Raw genomic sequence first — 19,128 nt, 5'->3', positions numbered from 1 at the left:
AGATACACAGAGATACACACATCATAGTTACACACAGATACACACAGGTACACACACCACAGATACACAGAGATGCACAGAGATACACACACCACAGATACACACACAGACATGGATACAGATGCACACACACAGACAGATACACAAATAGACACAGATAAACAGATACATACACCACAGATACACACACACAGACACACAGACACAAACAGATACACCACAGATACACACACACACACACATACAGATACATACACATAGATACACACCTCAGATATACACGCCACAGATACACACACAGACGTGGATACAGGTACACACACACAGACACAGATATACACGCCACAGATACACACAGATATGCACAGTTACACACGCCACAGATACACAAACAGACATGGATACAGGTATACACACACAGACACAGATATACACGCCACAGATACACACAGATATGCACAGTTACACACGCCACAGATACACAAACAGACATGGATACAGGTACACACACATAGACACATATATAGAAATAGACACCGAAAACCACAGATACACCACAGATACACACACAGACACAGATACACACAAAGACACAGACATACAGAGATACACACAGACACAGGTACACACAGACACACACAGACACACAAACACAGATACACACCACAGATACACCACAGATACACACAGGCACACATACACAGACACAGATACACACAGATACACACACATACACACAGATACACACACAGACACAGACACAAACACACACACATGTGGTTTCTCCAGCCATGACAAGGGGTTTTCTGGTGGATGTGACTTTCCAGTGCAGCAACAGAGCGTGAGGAGTGAGATATCTGTCACCCGCTGCTCCCCCCAGGGCAGGCAGGGGAGGCTGTAGACACTCCGAGTACCTTTCTGGCTGCACTGGCAGCTCTGGAAACCAGTGGCTTCCAGCGCCAGGATGCTTTCCCAGGAGAGTGAGCTTCTGGGAATGTCAGCTCCTTAATTAACCCTCAGCCTTGTCGGCTTCCTGGGGTGTGAACCCCCGGACACGCTCTGCATCTGGCCCAAAGGGAGAGTGAGAAAAGTTAATGAGCTACGTTCTTCAGATTCACACAGAAGTCCCCCTGTTTCCTTGTGCCAAGCAGCCTGAGAGATTCCCACAGCCTAATCTCTGGAGGGAGACAGACTGTCTCGTGACTCGGCGAGTGCCACAGATCCCGGACGGTGAATCTGCCCTCCGGTGCCACGCAGAGATTCTTTCATTGAAGCCAAGGTTGCCATGGTGGGTTCCACAGAGTTCCTGACAGATTCAGGCTGGGGAACAACAGCCAGCACACAATCTCATTAGCACCTGCAGCTCCAGCTGGTTATTGGATTGGGCTGCTTTAAATTTCATTGTGTGGCCTCCTGGCTCAGCCCTCAGCAGCACAAGGGGCAGGTTTGGGGCACGTTGCAATCAGCCCTGCTCTGCCTGGCAGAGGCATGTCCTAATGTGACAGGACCCTCTCTGTGGGTGTTGGAGGAGCAGCAGCTTCTGCTCAGGCTGTGGGACTAAGGCAGGTTCTGGTGAGCTTGTGTCAGGCATGGACATCTGTTATCACAGCTCTGAGGGGGGAGGAAGGAGCAGATTCTGCCCTCAGCCCAGGGGAGAGCTGCTGACAGACAGCAGAGCATCCTGCACTCGCCTCTGGAATGGGAGAGGACAGTTCTCTCACAGCTCCTGGTGCTGCTGCCCACACGCCCAGGCAGTGGCTGTCCCCAAGGTGACCATCCCACGTGGCACCAGTCCCACCTGGGGAGTGGGAGCAGTCACACTGGGGGCACAGAGAGGCTGCAGATCAGGGCATGCTGTAAGCAAAGTGACAGGATGGAAGGTGCCACCCATCCCATCCCATCCCAGGATGGTCATGTGTGGCAAGCACATTTCTCTCCCTCTCAGGATTTTCATAGAGGTGCACAGAAAGAAATGAAAGAGAAAACTATTTCTATTTCTGCTCCTTGTTTTTCCCATGTGGAATGTGTTTGGAGAATTGTTTACCTGGGGGTGAGTGCTTGATTGGATTCTGGTGAGGATTGTTTGAGCCTGGTGGCCAAACCAACCCACCTGGGGCTGGGCTCTCAGAGAGGGTGAGGAGTTGTGTTAGAGTCAGAGAAAGTAGTATGTAGCTTTAGTATCCTCCTTTTATATAGTATATTAATGTATTTTAGCATAGTTATAATAAAGAAATAATTCAGCCTTCTGAATTGAGTCAGACATCATCATTTCTTCCCTTGGGTTCACCTGCATTTACAATAGCCATGCTGGGGCTTTCCCTGTCCACCAGCACACAGCCCATCTGCTGAAGCTCCGATGAGGTGTCTGGGTCTGTTCCTTTACCAAATTCCTGGCAGACAGAATTCACCTTTCTGCAGCAATTCCCATATTTTCCAGCTTTCTGAACAGCAATAAAAAAAATCAGAATGATCCAACCTCAAAGCCAAGCCAGGATGCCAGGAGCACTGGGGCACCAGCCTGAACTTCAGTGCTCACCGAAGGGCAGAGATTTGCTGCCCCACATCCTGCACCCCACCCTGCCATGCCCTCCCACTCCCGGGCTGTCTCCATGGCCAGTACAATTTCCAAACTGGTTGTGCTGGAGCCTCAGAGGCACCCTGGGCCCTGAGGAGCCGGGCAGCACTTGCTGTGGCTGCTGTTGTGCTTCCAATTAGCTCACATCTGCTCCCGCTCTCCGAACGCCCACCCCACCTCGAGCGCCTGCAAGTGATTTGATGCAGCAATAACAGAAATCACGAAACCTGAAATGAATCTAAACAAAAGGAATCTTTCCAATCACCCTTAACCCATTGAAGGCCAGGCCCTGTGTGCAACTAAAGGCTGGGGTTTTGATGTGCTCCATGACACAGAAGCAGCTTCTTCACCCAGTGCTGGGTGATCCACAGGAGCCCCCAGTGGCACAGCTGGCCCAGGTTCCCCAGCGTGGTGGGTTATTTATGTTGGGTGTGTCTGACACAGGTGTGTAGGGCAGTCCCCCACGGCATCCAGCCTCTGCTCAGCAAACTGGGAGTCCCACAGTGACACTTGATTGCAGGTTCTAGAGTTTTCCATCTAGGAAAAGGAAGGAAGGAGCAGATAGAAGGAAGGAAGAGATGGATTTGCTGCTGTGGCGTCCTGCTCTGCCCTTCCATCCATGTTATGTGAGGCAGGATTTAATGCCTCCTTAGCTTATATATGCTGCTCTAGGCCCCGCCTTTCAGGCCAGGCTCCTCCTGAGATGCTGAGATGGTTTTCACACTGGATTCTTTGGTCCCCAGAGGATCATCTGGATGCACACAACTGCTGTGATTGAGCAGCAGAGAGCAGCAACCATGACCTCAGCCCATTAAAGGAGCTGTCCTACTCCACAGCCATTCTGGGGTTCCTGCCCTGGAAGCTCCAGATGTCCACAGCAGTTTTATTACTCTACTCCAGAATTCTCAAAGGCCCAAATACATAAATAATAAAGCTGCCTCCTTTTTTTTTTTTTTTTTTTAATTATTTCAGGAACGCACCAGCTTCTTTCAATATAGCCCAATTCTGAGGCATTTCTGTGGGTTGTTGCAAATGACCTCCAAGCAGGAGGTTAATGCTGGTGGTTGTGGTTAGCAGTCACCCACGAGCTGGAGGCTCCTGACACTGCTAACAAGGCACATGTGTGGGAGCGGAGGATGCGGCGTGTGGCAGCACCAGGATTTCCTGTGTTTGGGGATGGCTGAAGCTCGCTGGCAGCACCAGATGCCAGGGCTCAGGTTTCCCTGACCTGCTGCAGCAGGCTCCAGGCATGTGGCACTGGGCTGGCAGCAGGATGGTGCTGCCACAGCAGCCCAGTGCCAGCTCAAGGACTGGGGCAGTGCTGGAGCGGAGGAGCCTCCTGCAGCCAAGAACTGCTCATGGGTGGGCAGCCCTTTCTGGCCCACCAGTTGGTCAGCACATGTATTCTCCTTTTCTGATGGTCTCCAAGCGTCAGAGGGCTCAGATTTAGGCTGAAGATCCACCTTCAGTTAGGGTTGGTTGTGGTCTAACATTGGTTCTTTCATTACAGAAGCCCATGTCCTGCCTGGGTGGCAGTGAGCAGCTCCCAGCCCTGCCCTTGCAGCCTTTCTGTTCCAGCAGCAGAGAGGACACAGTGACCCACCCTCTCCTTTCCCTGCTCTGCTCATTCCAAGGCTCCCAAATTCCCAAATAAGCTCAACCCCAACCTGTGTGGCCAACTGGGGACACAACTGCAGAGCAGAGAGCCAAGCATGGATTCCTTGCTGCTGGCATGGGGACCACAGCTAGCAGGGACTCATAATTCTGTATCCCCGCTATGAGTGTGGGTGCCATAACATAATTTGAGGGGTAAAAAGGAGCATTAGAGATTATTTTTGCAATAAATTAATGCCCACCTTTCCAGAGTGGTGTCAGATGAGGAAAGGCTGGGGAAGGATGAAGGGTAGGAAGAAGGTGAGTTCCCCTACACAAAGGTGTCTTGTCACCACAGATCTGCATATTTATGAAGCCCATTCTCATCTGTCTCAGTCAAATCAATCACTCCAAGCCCAGAATTTTCAAGAATTGTCCTTACAAGCCTGGCAGTGCTTTGACAAACTGCACTGCCAAAGCAGTGCCATTTTTACAGCAGCAGTGTCATTTTGCTATCACGCTGTAACAGCTACTTTTGCAGAGGGGAATCTACACTCCTTTTCCTCTGCAGTCACAGTAAATGTGTTTTTCACTTTCTTACCATGCTTAAAAATAGCATTAAGTTTTTGCTGATCACATGGTTCAAAAAAAAAAAAAAACCAAAAAAAAAACCTGAATGATGCAGGGAGTAAAACCATGTGGCACAGTAAAAACAAATTACACTCACATATGTTTTGTGTAACCCTCAAGACTTGTCTGTATTAGATATCGGTAATGAAAAGAATATTAAACTCTAACAGCACAGAATGCCATATGCTGAGGAATTCAAAGAGGAACAATGCATTTGCACAGGATGCTCCTGAATGGAAAATGCCCACAAATGAATATTTTTTTTTTCCTTAGCTGTGGAAAAAAAACACCCTATCATCTTCTACTTTTCCATAGCTTTTTAGCAAGTTTTTAGGCACTGCTGTCACGTCACTGGAGGGTCTCTGTGCAGTCATCCTGTGATGCAGGGAGGCTGGGACACAGGTTGGGAATGGCCACATGCACAGCGGTGGGAGCAGCGTGGACACGGGGCTCCCCTCTGGCCCCCAGCTCAGTGATGGCCACAGGAAACAGCCTTGGGTTTGCCCTGCTTACCAGGGAGAGAATGGGCCCCATTCCCATCACTGTCCCCATCCCTGTGTCTCCATCCCCATCCTCATTCCTATCCCCATCCCCATTCCCATCACTATCCCTATCCTGATCCTGATCCCGATCCCAATCCCAATCCCAATCCCAATCCCAATCCCCATGTATCCATGCCCATTCCCATCCTCATTCCCATACTCATTCTCATCCTCACGCCTATCCTCATTCCCATCCTTATTCCCATCCCCATTCCCATCCCTATCCCAATCCCAATCCCAATCCCAGTCCCAATCCCGATCCCCATGTCTCCATGGCCATTCTATCCCCATCCCTATCCCTATCCCTATCCCTATCCCTATCCCTATCCCTATCCCTATCCCTATCCCCATCCCTATCCCTATCCCTATCCCTATCCCTATCCCTATCCCTATCCCTATCCCTATCCCTATCCCTATCCCTATCCCATCTCATCTCATCCCATCTCATCATCATCTCATCTCATCTCATCTCATCATCTCATCTCATCTCATCTCATCTCATCTCATCTCATCTCATCTCATCTCATCTCATCTCATCTCATCATCTCTATCCCATTCCCATCCCCATGTCTCCATCCCCATCCCCGTCCCCATTCCCATCCCCTCCCCATTCCCATCCCCTCCCGTCCCGTCCCGTCCCATCCCATCCCATCCCATCCCATCCCATCCCATCCCATCCCATCCCATCCCATCCCATCCCATCCCATCCCATCCCATCCCATCCCATCCCACCCCCTGGCACAGCCCCGGGCAGGAGCTGCTGTTTCTCCCCCGTTTCCGAGCTGCTCGTGGGGATCCTCGCCGTGACTCAGCGCCCGCAGCCACAGCTCAACCACAGCTGTGACTCTCCAGTTCGCCTCAGAAACAGCGGGGAGGGCAGCGTGGAGGGGGAAGAGCTGGAAAATGTTAGGAAAAGGCAGCAAAGTTTCTAAAGAGACCAGAGGCAGCTGAGAAAAACAACAAATGGCCTTAGTAGGATACTAACATTTTAACGAGAATTCCTTTAATTTAATCACAATAAGATTCACCAAGAGGAGGAAGAAGCAGAAAGCTTCATCTGAGCATTTAATGAAAAAATCTCCACAGTACGGGCCAGTGCTGCTGCAATTAATTGCCCTTGGTGGAGTTTCCATGTGCACCTCCGGAGTCGGAGCTTTCACGCCTTGGCATTCGCAGAGCGGCCAAAGACTTGGCAGAGTTTAATTTGCTTTAATCTTCTGTGTGTCCCTGTGATGTTTGTGGCATCACAGCCATCACCTCAGCCACTCTCTGGGATGTCCCAGGCAGAAACACGGGATGCAGCAGGAGGTTCTCTTGGGGAGGGCAGCATCCATGAGGGCTCTGTGTCCCTGTCCCCTCGGTGACCCCAGGGTGCTCACAAGGAACTCGCAGTGCCACGTCCGCAGTGGGCACGGGGGTGTCGCAGCTGCTGAGAGCTGCCCTTGCCCTGCAAATAAAATAAACTCATTTGGGTTGGACATGCAGAGCAGTTTTTACTGCCCCTGTGCTCAGCCGTGGTGCAGAGCGGCCCGAGTCAGACAATGCAAACGACACGTCCTAAACGGCGTTTTTAAAGGCTCGCAGCAAGCTTGTAAAGATTTTATTTGTGTGTGAGGCTGCAATGAATAAAGGAGCTGGCACTGCCGCCTCCGCCACCCTCCAGGAGCCCTGTCTGCCTTCCTGAGGGGAGCAGCGGCCGTGACGCCAGAGCTGTGGTGGCTGGGCAGCCCTGGCACGGGGCACAGGGGACAGGGGACAGGGCAGGAGACAGGGGACAGGGCACAGGGGACAGGGAACAGGGGACAGGGGACAGGGGACAGGGCACAGGGGACAGGGGACAGGGCACAGGGGACAGGGCAGGAGACAGGGGACAGGGCACAGGGGACAGGGGACAGGGAACAGGGGACAGGGAACAGGGGACAGGGCACAGGGGACAGGGGACAGGGAACAGGGGACAGGGGACAGGGAACAGGGCACAGGGGACAGGGGACAGGGCACAGGGGACAGGGCAGGAGACAGGGGACAGGGCACAGGGGACAGGAGACAGGGGACAGGGGACAGGGGACAGGGAACAGGGGACAGGGGACAGGGGACAGGGCAGGAGACAGGGGACAGGGCACAGGGGACAGGGGACAGGGAACAGGGGACAGGGCATGGAGCACAGGGCACAGGAGATGGGTATGGGCTCAGGGCACAGGGTATGGGGCTCAGGGGACAGGGGACAGGGCAGGGCATGGGGTATGGTACTCAAGGGACAGGGCACAGGGACAGGGCATGGGACATGGGGCACAGGGCACAGAGAATAGGGCACAGGGCTCAGGGCACAGGACACAGGGCACAGGACACAGGGCTCAGGGATCAGGGCTCAGTGCACAGGGCACAGGGCACAGGGATCAGGGCACAGGACACAGGGCTCAGGGATCAGGGCTCAGTGCACAGGGCACAGGGCACAGGGCACAGGACACAGGGCACAGGGAACAGGGCACAGGACACAGGGCTCAGGGCACAGGCAGATATTCTGATGAGGTCTCTTGCTCCCCCTGCTCAGGGAGCAGGGCACCTCTCCCCATCACACTGCAGGTGACAAGTTGCTCTGTTTTCAGGCTTGCTGCTCTGGGAATATCTTAACAGAAACCTGCTTGGCATTTAAGTGTTTTCCTTGAGAAAAAAAGCAGGACACAGGGATGTGAGGAGCCAGGGAGGGCTGTCCTGAAGCTCTTGTCCAGGACAAGCTGGAGCAGCTGCACATTGCCCTGCTCTGAGCCTGGCTGCGCCCCCGTCATGCCACACCCGGCTCCCTGGGCAGCTCCTGACCCCCCCGACCTCCCCAGCACAAAACCCAGTGCTGCCCTTTCCCAGACGCCCTTCCCAGGCTGCGCAGGGTGATTTCACCAGCTAATCCCGGGCAACTGCTGAACCATTGTCTGCCCAGCGCTGAGCTAGGATATTATGGCTGGGAAAACTTCCTTCCGATCTGCAAGCTGTGTGAACAGAACTTGTTTAAAATAGCTGCTTTGACAAACAAACAGAGCCAGCTCCATTTTCATCAGCATCTCCCCTCCTCAAACATCAACATTTGCGTTTCGGTAACAGGAGATGGCCTTTGGAGCAGCCACAGCCGAGGCCCTGCAGATCCTCGCCAGCATTGCTGGCAAAAGGCAGGGCTGAGGGAGATGCTGAATGGCCAATTTGGGCAGTGACAGAACCCCCAGTGTCCCAGCAAGGCCCTGCCAGCAGCCACTCTCCCTGCCCGGATCGTGGCCCCTCAGTGTGCCTGAGTGGCGAGAGGCACCTCAGGAAGGGGCTGGTGCTCCTGGGTGCATTCCCTGGGATGGGAAGGAGAATTGCTGTCAGAAACAAGAGCCTGTGAACCACAGAGCACCCCGAGGACAGACTTTGAAGCCCACGTTGTTTTCATTTGGATGTCATTATTAAAAAAGTCACTTGCATGTTTTCTGCTAAAACAGTTTGCTGCAGTATTTCCTCTTCTCCTCCTGCTCTGAGGAGAACCTGATGGGAGCACCCATGGGGCCTGACCGTGGGGTGGGATGGGATGGGATGGGATGGGATGGGATGGGATGGGATGGGATGGGATGGGATGGGATGGGATGGGATGGGATGGAGGTGGCTGTCTCATCACAAGCCAAGTGACCAGGATGGAGATGGGGACACCACCCTGGGCACCATGATCTTCTCAGGCCTAGCTGATGCTGGGTGCCCAACCTGCCATCTCCCACAGCTGGGGCTGAAGCTGGAAATGGGCAGGAACTCTCTGGGTTTCCAGCATGGTGCAGCCTTGCTGCAGGCAATGCAGAAGCAAAAGGAAGAAGTTCTGTGGAAGAAGGAGAGGCAGCCACTATTGGTCTGCAGCCACTGCCACTGCTCAGAGCCACCCAGCTGTCAGCACAGCCTGCACAGCGAGCACTGCTGTCCCCGTGGAGAGCCGTGTGCCATGGTGCTGCAGAGAACCAGGCTGTGTCTAGAGGTGTGTGATAAAGCCAGACAGGCTGGTCCCAAACAAAGCAGCACAGCACTGGGGCAGGCCAGAACCTAGGAGTGCTGCTGCTGCCTCTCCAAGCCAGCTCTTGTGAGCAAAGGGTGTCCTGTGCTTTGGAAATCACTTTCGCTGACTTTTAAACCCAGAGGATCCCTGCTTAGCTGGAAACTACCCTTCCAACAGAGAAAATTAATTATGTCCCAAAGACAGTGCGAGAAGCAGCGAGGAGGCCAGCTGGAAGCAGCCTGAGTCCTCTCGCACCCAGGGCCAAGTTCCATTCCACATGACATCAGTGGGTGCTTTGACGGCGGTGCCAAAGTAACCAAGGTCTGTCCCGGGTGCAGACAGCTGCCTCAGAGAGAGGAGAAAGCCCAGGCCTCTGGATGGTGCTCCCAGTGCAAAAATTCCCTCCCTGCTGCTCGTTTGTAGGGGTTTGGAGCGTACTGCCCCGAGCCACAGTGCAGCCTGCTCTGTCCCCACGCTGCCATGGGGACAGTGGCACCCAGCAGGGCTGTGCAGCCCCAGAGAGCCCCAGCAAAAAGGGCAATGCCCAGTTTGGGACTGGGCATCCCCCTGCCTCTTCTGCTGCTGGCCACAGGCGGCAGCCCCAAGGGGCTGGGTAAACAAGGGGGCCTGCCTTGGGGGTGGTGGGTGACAAAGTCCCCTTGCCCCTGGGGCAGGGCGAGTGTGGCCATGGGAGATGATTTCAGACTGGGCATGGACTGGCAGAGAGCTGTCCCCAGGGCGTCTCAGCCACCCAGAGCAGTGACAGGACAGGACCTGGCTGAGGGAGATCATTTGTCTGTAGTGACAGCCCTTGGGGCTAGCTCCTGCTGGGGTCAGTGCCCCGTGGGTGACACGGTGTGCGCAGCCCGTGTGGCACTCAGCAGCCCAGCATGGACGTGTGCAGCCTGAGGCAGACTCTGTGAAAAAGGTGAAGAGTGAAGAGAAGCCTGGGGACAGCATGGGAACAACCAGCCTCAGCTGCAGTTGTGTGCCATGGATGGTCCCTGCCCAGCTTGGGCATCTCATCTCCCTGCACCCCTCTCCTGTGTCAGAATCTGAGGTATTGATGATGCCAAGATTGTAGAAAGTCTGTCTTTCTGCCCTGCTGCCAAAGCAGAAGCCATAGTTGGTCTGTGCTGGTTTCCAGGTTGTTTATTCTGTTTATCTCTCACATGTTCTGCTGCCCTGCCCAGCTCTGTCCTGCAGGGCAGCGTGTGGGGCTCTGCCCTCAGTGGGATGTGACAAACATTAAATACCAGAAACTCCCTGGGCTGGATTTACAAGAACGTGCCAATATCTGTCACCTACGTTGGACAGTGTGTCCCCAGCCTGAACCAACAGAAAAATGCCAACACCACAGTGAGACATGGAGGGCATGAAGAAGGAGGAAAAGGACAAGGCACACCCAATTTCCTCCATCTTGTCCCCTTTGGACCCCTTATCTAGAATCCTAAAATTTCACTTTTGCACCTGTGCCACACTTAATTATGACTTCTATCAAACACTCAGAGCTGGTAATTCATCCTGTAAGATTGAAAACTCTTTTCCATGGACAGAGATCACAGCCAGTGTCTCTGGGGGCTCTGTCCAGGGGGGTTCCTGACCCCTGCCAGGGTCCCAGACCTGCCAGGGCAGCCAGAGGGAAGCCCTGCATTCCCACACTCCTGCAGCCCCAGTCCTTCACCAGCTCACCATGAGGGCCATTCCCCCTAGGACTGAGCAGGGCAGAAGAGATCAGGAGCACAGGTTCAGCTCAGTGCTCAGTCCCTCCCTGCATGGCTCCCAGGCTCCAGCACAGCCAGGCAGCCTTGCCACCAGCTGGGGAGGCCTCGCACCATGTGCCGCTTCCCCGGCCAGCAGCACTCAGGTTACACTTGACATAGTGAAGTGGCAGCAAAATGAATTTAATTTATTTACTTTTTAAATGCAATGGTGGAAAACAAAACATGTTGCAAAAGTTGTTTGTTTCGGAGCAGCTCTGCACAGACCCGCTGCAGAAGGAGTGGCTCCTGGCAGCTCAGCTCTTCGGAGAGCGGCGATGGCTGGGCAGACACGCCGTGCCAAGGAGCAGACGCCTGGTGGAGACACCCTCCTTCCCTCCCTGGGGGCACGGACCAGCCCAGCTCCCTGGCCAGGGTGCCCACATGGGCTCACAGGACCACTGGGCTGCAGAGCTGGTGCCAGGCAGAGCACGAGCAAATGCTGAGGCAGAGGTGCAGTCAGGGATGCTGAGAGGTGCAGTCAGAGGTGCAGTCAGGGGTGCTGGCAGAGGTACAGCCAGGGATGCTGAGATGTGCAGCCAGGGATGCTGGCAGAGGTGCAGTCAGGGGTGCAGTCAGGGATGCTGGGAGAGCTGCAGTCAGGGGTGCTGGCAGAGGTACAGTCAGAGTTGCTGGCAGAGGTGCAGTCAGGGATGCTGGCAGAGGTGCAGCCATGGGTGCTGGCAGAGATGCAGTCAGGCATGCTGGCAATGGTGCAGTCAGGGGTGCTGAGAGGTGCAGTCAGAACTGCAGTCAGGGATGCTGGCAGAGGTGCAGCCAGGGGTGCAGGCAGAAGTGCAGTCAGGGATGCTGGCAGAGGTACAGTCAGGGATGCTGAGATGTGCAGCCAGGGATGCTGGCAGAGGTGCAGTCAGGGGTGCAAGCAGAGCTGCAGTCAGGGATGCTGGCAGAGGTACAGCCAGGGTGGGGCGAGCTCCTGCCCAGCACCCAGCCGTGCCCTGAGCCATTCTGCCCCGTGCCTGCTGCCTCCAGAGCGGGCAGGGTCGACAGGGAGGGCGCCTGTCCCGTACCTCTGGGGACAAGGGGCACCCAGCGATGCAGCTGGCACTCCTGGGTGGGACAGGGCACGGGGACGAGGTGGGAGCCATTGGCAGGGCTCACCCACCCCAGCAGCAGCGGGGATGGCTGCTCTGGCAGGGGCTGGGGCTGGTGTGTCCGGAGAGCCCTGCCCCGTGATCCACCACCCCCCATGGCCCAAACTTTCCCATGGCACCGTCAGCGCTCCGAATTTATGAGGGACCACCAAGCCTGGGCATTGTCAGGCACCTAATTGAAAACACTGTAAGGGCAACACGGCAGCACGGCCTGGGAGCCGACGCCGATGGCCACCCAGGTGCCTCGTGGCACCGGGGCCCCAGCAGGGCACAGCTGGCATGCAGTGGCACTGCCAGGCCAGGATTCCTCTTGGCTCCAGGTCCATCCCGGTTGGGCATCTGTGGAAAGGGGAGAGGCCCCAGGGAAACCTCCCACAGATGTGCTGCCTCCCACGCAGGAGGGTGCTCTTTCCCAGAGCTTTGGTGAGGAGATACTCATGAGTTAATTAATCCTTGAGTTTTTAAGCAGAGACATATTTATGAGCCCTGTAAGAGGCTGGGGCCCAGAGAGATGTTTCTTTATTCTTCCTCCAGCTCAGCTGAAGGAAACCATAAGGGGAAAGAGAGACTGAGCCACGAAATCAAGGAAGATGGACTTCAGGCTGGTGATGGGGAAACAAGCCCCAACTTGCCAGGGTGGGAACAGTGGCCAAATGACTGCTCCCTTCCCTCTCCTTTGTCTCCTCATCCTTTGGCCACATTTGGTCAATGGGTGCTGGGCTATGTCCAGTTTGAAGTGCAGATGTGAAGCCCACGTGGGGTTTGAGCAGCCACCATGAACCTCCCCAGCTCCTTCAGCTGGAAGGAAGATGTCCTGGTCTCATTTGTGCCTTCCCTGACACCTGTGGGGAGCACTGCCCCCGAAGCTCCAGCTCCCCATGCCAAGGGAGGCAGGGAGGTGCCAGGAGGTGTAGGACATGTCAGCACGTGGGAGCTGCCATTGGTGCCAGCGGCCCAGAGCAGGGTGCAGCAGTGCTGAGAGCATCACCAATGCAAAACCCAGAGTGGAGGACACATCCACTGTGCTTTTGTTGGGCTCTGCTGCATCCCAAGCAGCTGAGAAAACATGTGATGGGGACAACAAGATGCCTTCCTGGGCAGGGCACGTTTTTCCAGGCTGAAAGCTTGGAACAGAGGTTCTTTGGCTTTACCCTCAGAGTGAGCTGCTCATGGCATCCCCTGTCTCTCTGCAATCACCAGTTTATCTATCCACCTCAGATGATGCTTCCTCAGCTTTACTGTGCATCTTGGCCAATAGCAGTAGAGAAATGTGGCCACCACATGTTGGCAGCAATTGAATCCTGGGCACATTTTTTCTCTGCGCAGCCTTTAAGCTGTGGGAACCATTTCAAAGGAAACCATTCCCCCTATAACATGCTTGTGATCTGAAGATGTCTATTTAGATGGCAGCCCGGCATTAATTTAGCAATTCACTACAGAGTTTGGCGTGATGTTTAAAGCACTAAAATAAATTGTGGTGAAGTCGTTTCCCTCAAACCAGATTGTGTGGTTTACATTATTTGTCAACCTTAAGTACAACTGGCATGTTTGTATCACTCATGCAAAGCCCCATTGTGCCTCTCTAGAAGGGGGAAGAATCCGCACAGAAACGCATCCAAGTTCCTGCCCCGGCAGTTTCGTGTCCCTGGGAGATCTGCCCCGGAGGCACGCAGCCCAAGCGGCTGGAAGAGAGCCTGGGCTTTCCTCACGATGATGGGTGTTAAGTGCAGGCTCATATAGGTTCTATTACAAAGGGCCGATTTAATCAGAGGCAGATTTGCGCTCTCCGCCCGCAGTGCCGGAGCGATGGCCTCGACACGCCCACGAGAGCGCACACACACACGCACGGTGCCATGAGAACGGGCACGGGGAGCCCACCGAGGGGGTGCCAGGGCCAGCAGCGGGCACAGCCCACCCTGCTGCCCCTCCGCTCGCGGCCTCCTGCCCTGCCCCGTGTGCCCAGGGCGGCCGCGGCCAGGAATGGGAGAGGGAGGGGACAGGTGAGGGAGGGAGGGGACAGGTGAGGGAGGGAAGGAACAGGTGAGGGAGGGAGGGGACAGGTGAGGGAGGGAAGGGACAGGTCAGGGAGGGAAGGAACAGGAGAGGGAGGGAGGGGACAGGTGAGGGAGGGAAGAAACAGGTGAGGGAGGAAAGGAACAGGAGAGGGAAGGAAGGGACAGGTCAGGGAGGGAAGGAACAGGAGAGGAAGGGAAGGGACAGGTGAGGGAAGGAAGGAACAGGAGAGGGAGGGAAGGGACAAGTGAGAGAGGGAAGGAACAATTCTCAGGAGCCCCACGGGGGTCTGGGCCAGCCTCTGGCAGCTCCCCTCTCTCCGAGGCGCTGTTTTGGTGACATCCCAGGCGTGCAGACAGCCAAGGGAGCGGGGATGGGCTGCGGGCTGCCGGCCTCACACAGGGACACCTGGAGCGGTGCTCGCCTCTGTCGGGGCTCAGAGGTTGCCCCAGGCTGGCTGGAGAAGCAGGCAGCACTGCGGGGTCACTGTGTGTGTGCTGGCCATGCCCGGCTGGCCCGGGTGGCCCGGCTGGCCCGGGTGTCCCAGCTGGCCCTGGTGTCCCGGGTGTCCCGGCTGGCCCGGGTGGCCCGGCTGGCCTGTCTGTCCCGGGTGTCCCGGTTGGTCCGGTTGTCCCAGCTGGCCCGGGTGTCTCAGCCGGCTCGGGTGTCCAGCTGGCCCGGGTGTCCCGGTTGTCCCGGCTGTCCCGGCTGTCCTGGCCAGCCTGTCTGTCCCGGGTGTCCCACCCGGCCTGTCTGTCCCAGCTGTCCCGGGTGGCCCGGGTGGCCCGGGTGGCCCGGGTGGCCCGGCTGTCCCGGGTGTCCCAGCTGTCCTGGCTGTCCCGGCTGGCCCGGCTGTCCAGGCTGTCCCGGGTGTCCCGGGTGTCCTGGGTGTCCAGCTGTCCCGGCTGGCCCGGCTGGCCCGGCTGGCCCGGCTGGCCCAGCTGTCCCGGCTGTCCCAGTTGTCCCAGGTGTCCCAGCTGTCCCGGCTGTCCCAGCTGTCCTGGGTGTCCCGGCCGGCCCGGGTGTCCCGGCTGTCCCAGCTGTCCCGGGTGTCCAGCTGTCCCGGGTGTCCCGGCTGTCCCGGATGTCCAGCTGTCCCGGGTGTCCCGGCTGTCCCGGGTGTCCAGCTGTCCCAGGTGTCCCGGCTGTCCCAGCTGTCCCGGGTGTCCAGCTGTCCCGGGTGTCCTGGGTGTCCCGGCTGTCCCGGCTGTCCCAGCTGTCCCGGGTGTCCAGCTGTCCCGGGTGTCCAGCTGTCCCAGCTGTCCAGGCTGTCCCGGGTGGCCCGGGTGTCCAGCTGTCCCGGGTGTCCCGGCTGTCCCGGTTGTCCCAGCTGTCCCGGCTGTCCCAGCTGTCCCGGGTGTCCAGCTGTCCCGGGTGTCCAGCTGTCCCAGCTGTCCCGGGTGTCCCGGCTGGCCCGGCTGTCCCGGCCGGCCCGGCTGCCGGTGACCCGCGCTCCGGGGTCAGGCGGGGACAGCACGGCGACACTTCGGCCGGCGCCGCCGGGAGCAGGTTGGCGGGGCGTGCTGCGGCGCTGCGCCTGCCCCTGGGCGAGCAGGCGGGATCTCGTCTGTGATCTCAGCGCTTTATCCCTTCCTTCCCTCGCCTCAGTCGCTCTGCAGGCAGAGACACCGCGGATGGCTGTCCCGGCTCCCGGCACACAAGCTGGGCGTTTCATTCCTCCACCTCCAGCGGCTCCCCGGTGCCAGAAGGAGCGTCCCGTGGAAGCGGCCGGGGCTCCGCACTGACACGATTGCACTCGCAAAATTCAGCTTGACATTAACTTCGAAGCTAAACAAAACCCCCAAGTGAGCCTTGCAGCTGCTCGCACATCTCTCCCAGCCCCCGGCAGCTGTCGCAGGCTCCCAGCCCGGGGCTCTCCCTACCCCACCGAGCCCACACCCCTGGGCCATGGGGCAGGTCCGCTCTGCAGGACAGCGGCTGCCTCCGCTCCTCCTGGATGCTGTCATCACACACCCTCGGGATCACTGTCCAGTGACCAAGGTTCTGCTGTTCCCTTCTTCCCAGCCCCTCGAAACCCCCTCCCTGCCTCCACCTGCCCCTCCTCTGCCCTGCTTGCAGCCTGTTCCCCAGCGTGCCCCCGGGGCAGCTTGGCACGCGTGTGCCCTCCACGTTCTCCTCGCAGCCGCTCCCCGGCTGCGTTTCTTCTGCAGCATTTCTGAATTGTAAGAGACACCCGATTTTCTGGAAATTAACTTGAGACAACAAAAAGCTCTGTTACTCCCCAGAGCCGCCTGCGCTCTGGCCGTGGATTTGTTTGTGCTTTCACAGGGTGATGGCAGAAACTCCTTCGCTCGAATGGGAATTCCAAGGCACGAGCAGAAGCCGGGCCGGGCTGGGCAGATGTGGCAGCACCGGCTGCAGCCCCCTCTTGTCGCAGGTAGCGGGCAGCGCCTGCCCTCGGCAGCGCCTGTCCATGAGACACTGCCCAGAAGGGCTGCACAAAAGCTCCCAGCCGCGGCATTAAGTAATTGTCACATTTTTCTTCTGTAAGGATTAACGTTCCTGCTAACCTTGCAAACCTTCATTGAGCCATTGTCACCCCCCGAAACGCGGCACAATCGCCAAGGGATTAGGGTGTCTGCGGAGCAGCCTGTCCCCGCTATTGTGCGCTCCCGGCGGGGGGAGGAAATCCTGCGACATCAGCCGATGTCCCCGCGGCGGGGACGCCAAATTCACCTCCGGCCGGGCACACGGCAGCCTGCGGTGGCACCTGGCAGCTGTCCCTGGCTGGTGGCACCGGGGAGCCAGGCAGCCCCCAGCCCTGTCCCCTCCGGGCAGCAGGTCTTCCCGCTCGGCTTGGCCAGTGACCGAGCTCTTGGGTGCTGAGGAAATCCCATCAAAATTGAACAGGAAATACAGGGCCATAAAGGGAATTTCCTGGCGTTTTTGTCAGCTGTCGGCAGTGCCCGCTGCGTGTGCTGTGCTCAGGCACCTGGCAGCCGCAGCAGGACTGCGGCCAGGCCAAGCTGCATTAGCAGCTCATTCCCAAGGCCTTCCCTTTGGAGCAAGAGCAGATGAGCATGGCAGCAGCACAGAGCAACGTTCTGGAGAACAGGACTCCAAATCCTGCAAAAAAGCTCAGGCTTGCAGACAGGCAGGACAGGCAGAAGCTGTGTTGCAAGGATGCAAGAGGAAAAAGGAATGCTAAAGCAAACCCAAGATTTATGTACGTGGGTCCCAGGAGGGTCCTACAGAGCTTATAAATGACAATACGTATTGTCGTTCAACCCCCATGCTCAGTAGCAAAGAGAAAGGAGTGGGAAGCGTCTCCAGCTCTGGGGCCATTGCACAACAACAAAGAATGGAAAACAAACTCATCTGCTTCTCCCCAGCATCAGCATCCACTCCCATGGCTCTTTCCCAAGAGACAGAACCATCCCTTCCAGAGAGCCACGGGGAGGATGGGGACGGGAGAGTCCCGAGTGCGGTGCCCAGGGAGCAGAGCCTGGCATCCTTCTGTTGTGCCTAGTTTGGACTGCTCATCCAGAAAAACCAAGCTGCAGCCCTCTGCTCCAGGCAAATAAGGACCCATCCAACCAAGACAGAGTGAAGTCTCCATCATGGATGTCTCTGAGTCCTACAGGTGCTCATTTCTGGAGAAGAGTTGGCTTCTGGGGAGGCTGGGCTGGGGCTGGTGTCCTGCAGACCTGCTCCGAGAGGATCCGTCGTGGCACATGTGGCATCTGGATGCTCTGCCCAGCAGGATCTGGATTTGCCAGCCCTTTGGCAGGGCACTCAGTGTTTAGAAGCCAGGATTGTTACTGCTGTGCAGTGGGATTTCATGGCAGCTTTTCATGAGCTTTGCACGTGTTTGATAGTACAAGTAGGAAGTGAATCTCCCCACAAGTGACAGCAGCTTGGCTGCCTGGGGCCCGCTGGGGCTTGAGAAGAAAGATGCCCATTCACATTCAGAAACTCTCTATATTCACTGGGCACATGGGACAATTTGGCTTCTCTTCTCTGGCATCACGGCAGGGGAAGGACTTCCCACTCTGCCTTGAGGATGTACAGGTGGTTGTGCACAGAAAAAGAGCACGCCTAAAACCAGACAGCAACCTGGAGCTCCTCTGCTAAATCCTGCAGTGGGAGCTTTCCCTGGACACATCTGCTGGAGGCAATAAATGGGTTTTGCATTTTGATCTCTTTTGCTTCATCTGGAATAACTTTGAGAAACAAGTCCTGCAGTCAGGCTAGCTCTCCTTGGTCTCATCTCCTGAGGCTGAAATGAGCCCCCACGGACAAGGAAGGACTATTGAGGGCACTCAGAGTCTCCCTGTGCCTCTGTGGGGCTTCTTCTCATTGAACCCTCCTCAGACCACACCTTCTGTTCCAGCAGGGTGTCCATTTCCAAAAAGCAGGCGGTGATTCTGGGGACTAGGATCCATCCCGAGACATCTGGAGGGAGGCTGATATTCAGAAAGCAGCAGCAGATGGGCTCAGTGCCTGTTGAAAATCAGGTTCTGACTCTATATATGTCCTTAAAACACAAGCAGCTGCAAGATCCTTGGTCTTCCAAAGGTGGGAGGTGGCGATGCCTCCACTTTGCTGCCCTGGCTCGTTCTGATTGCGGCCACGCACGCGCAGCGGCTGCAGTGAAACCGGGAAAGTTTCAATGAATTAATTTTTCACCAGCAAAGGTCACGAGGTTCGGGATGGGTGTCCCACCCCGGGAGCAAAATTCGGCTGATGATGGCAGCACAGCCACCACCACGGCGGTCTGAGCCACTGCAGCCCCTGCTTCCCTGGCTCAGCGTGACCCATGGCTATTGGCTATTCCGGAGATGGTTTCCATGAGGACTTGTTGGTTTTTTTTAATTTTTTTTTTTTAATTTTTTTAAAAAAATGTTGAACAATTCTGGTTTCGTCCCCATGTGGA

Source organism: Lonchura striata, chromosome 23, assembly GCF_050655825.1.
Source record: "Lonchura striata isolate lonStrDom1 chromosome 23, ASM5065582v1, whole genome shotgun sequence".
NCBI classification, from domain to species: Eukaryota; Metazoa; Chordata; class Aves; order Passeriformes; family Estrildidae; genus Lonchura; species Lonchura striata.
This window is presented reverse-complemented; position numbering follows the sequence as displayed.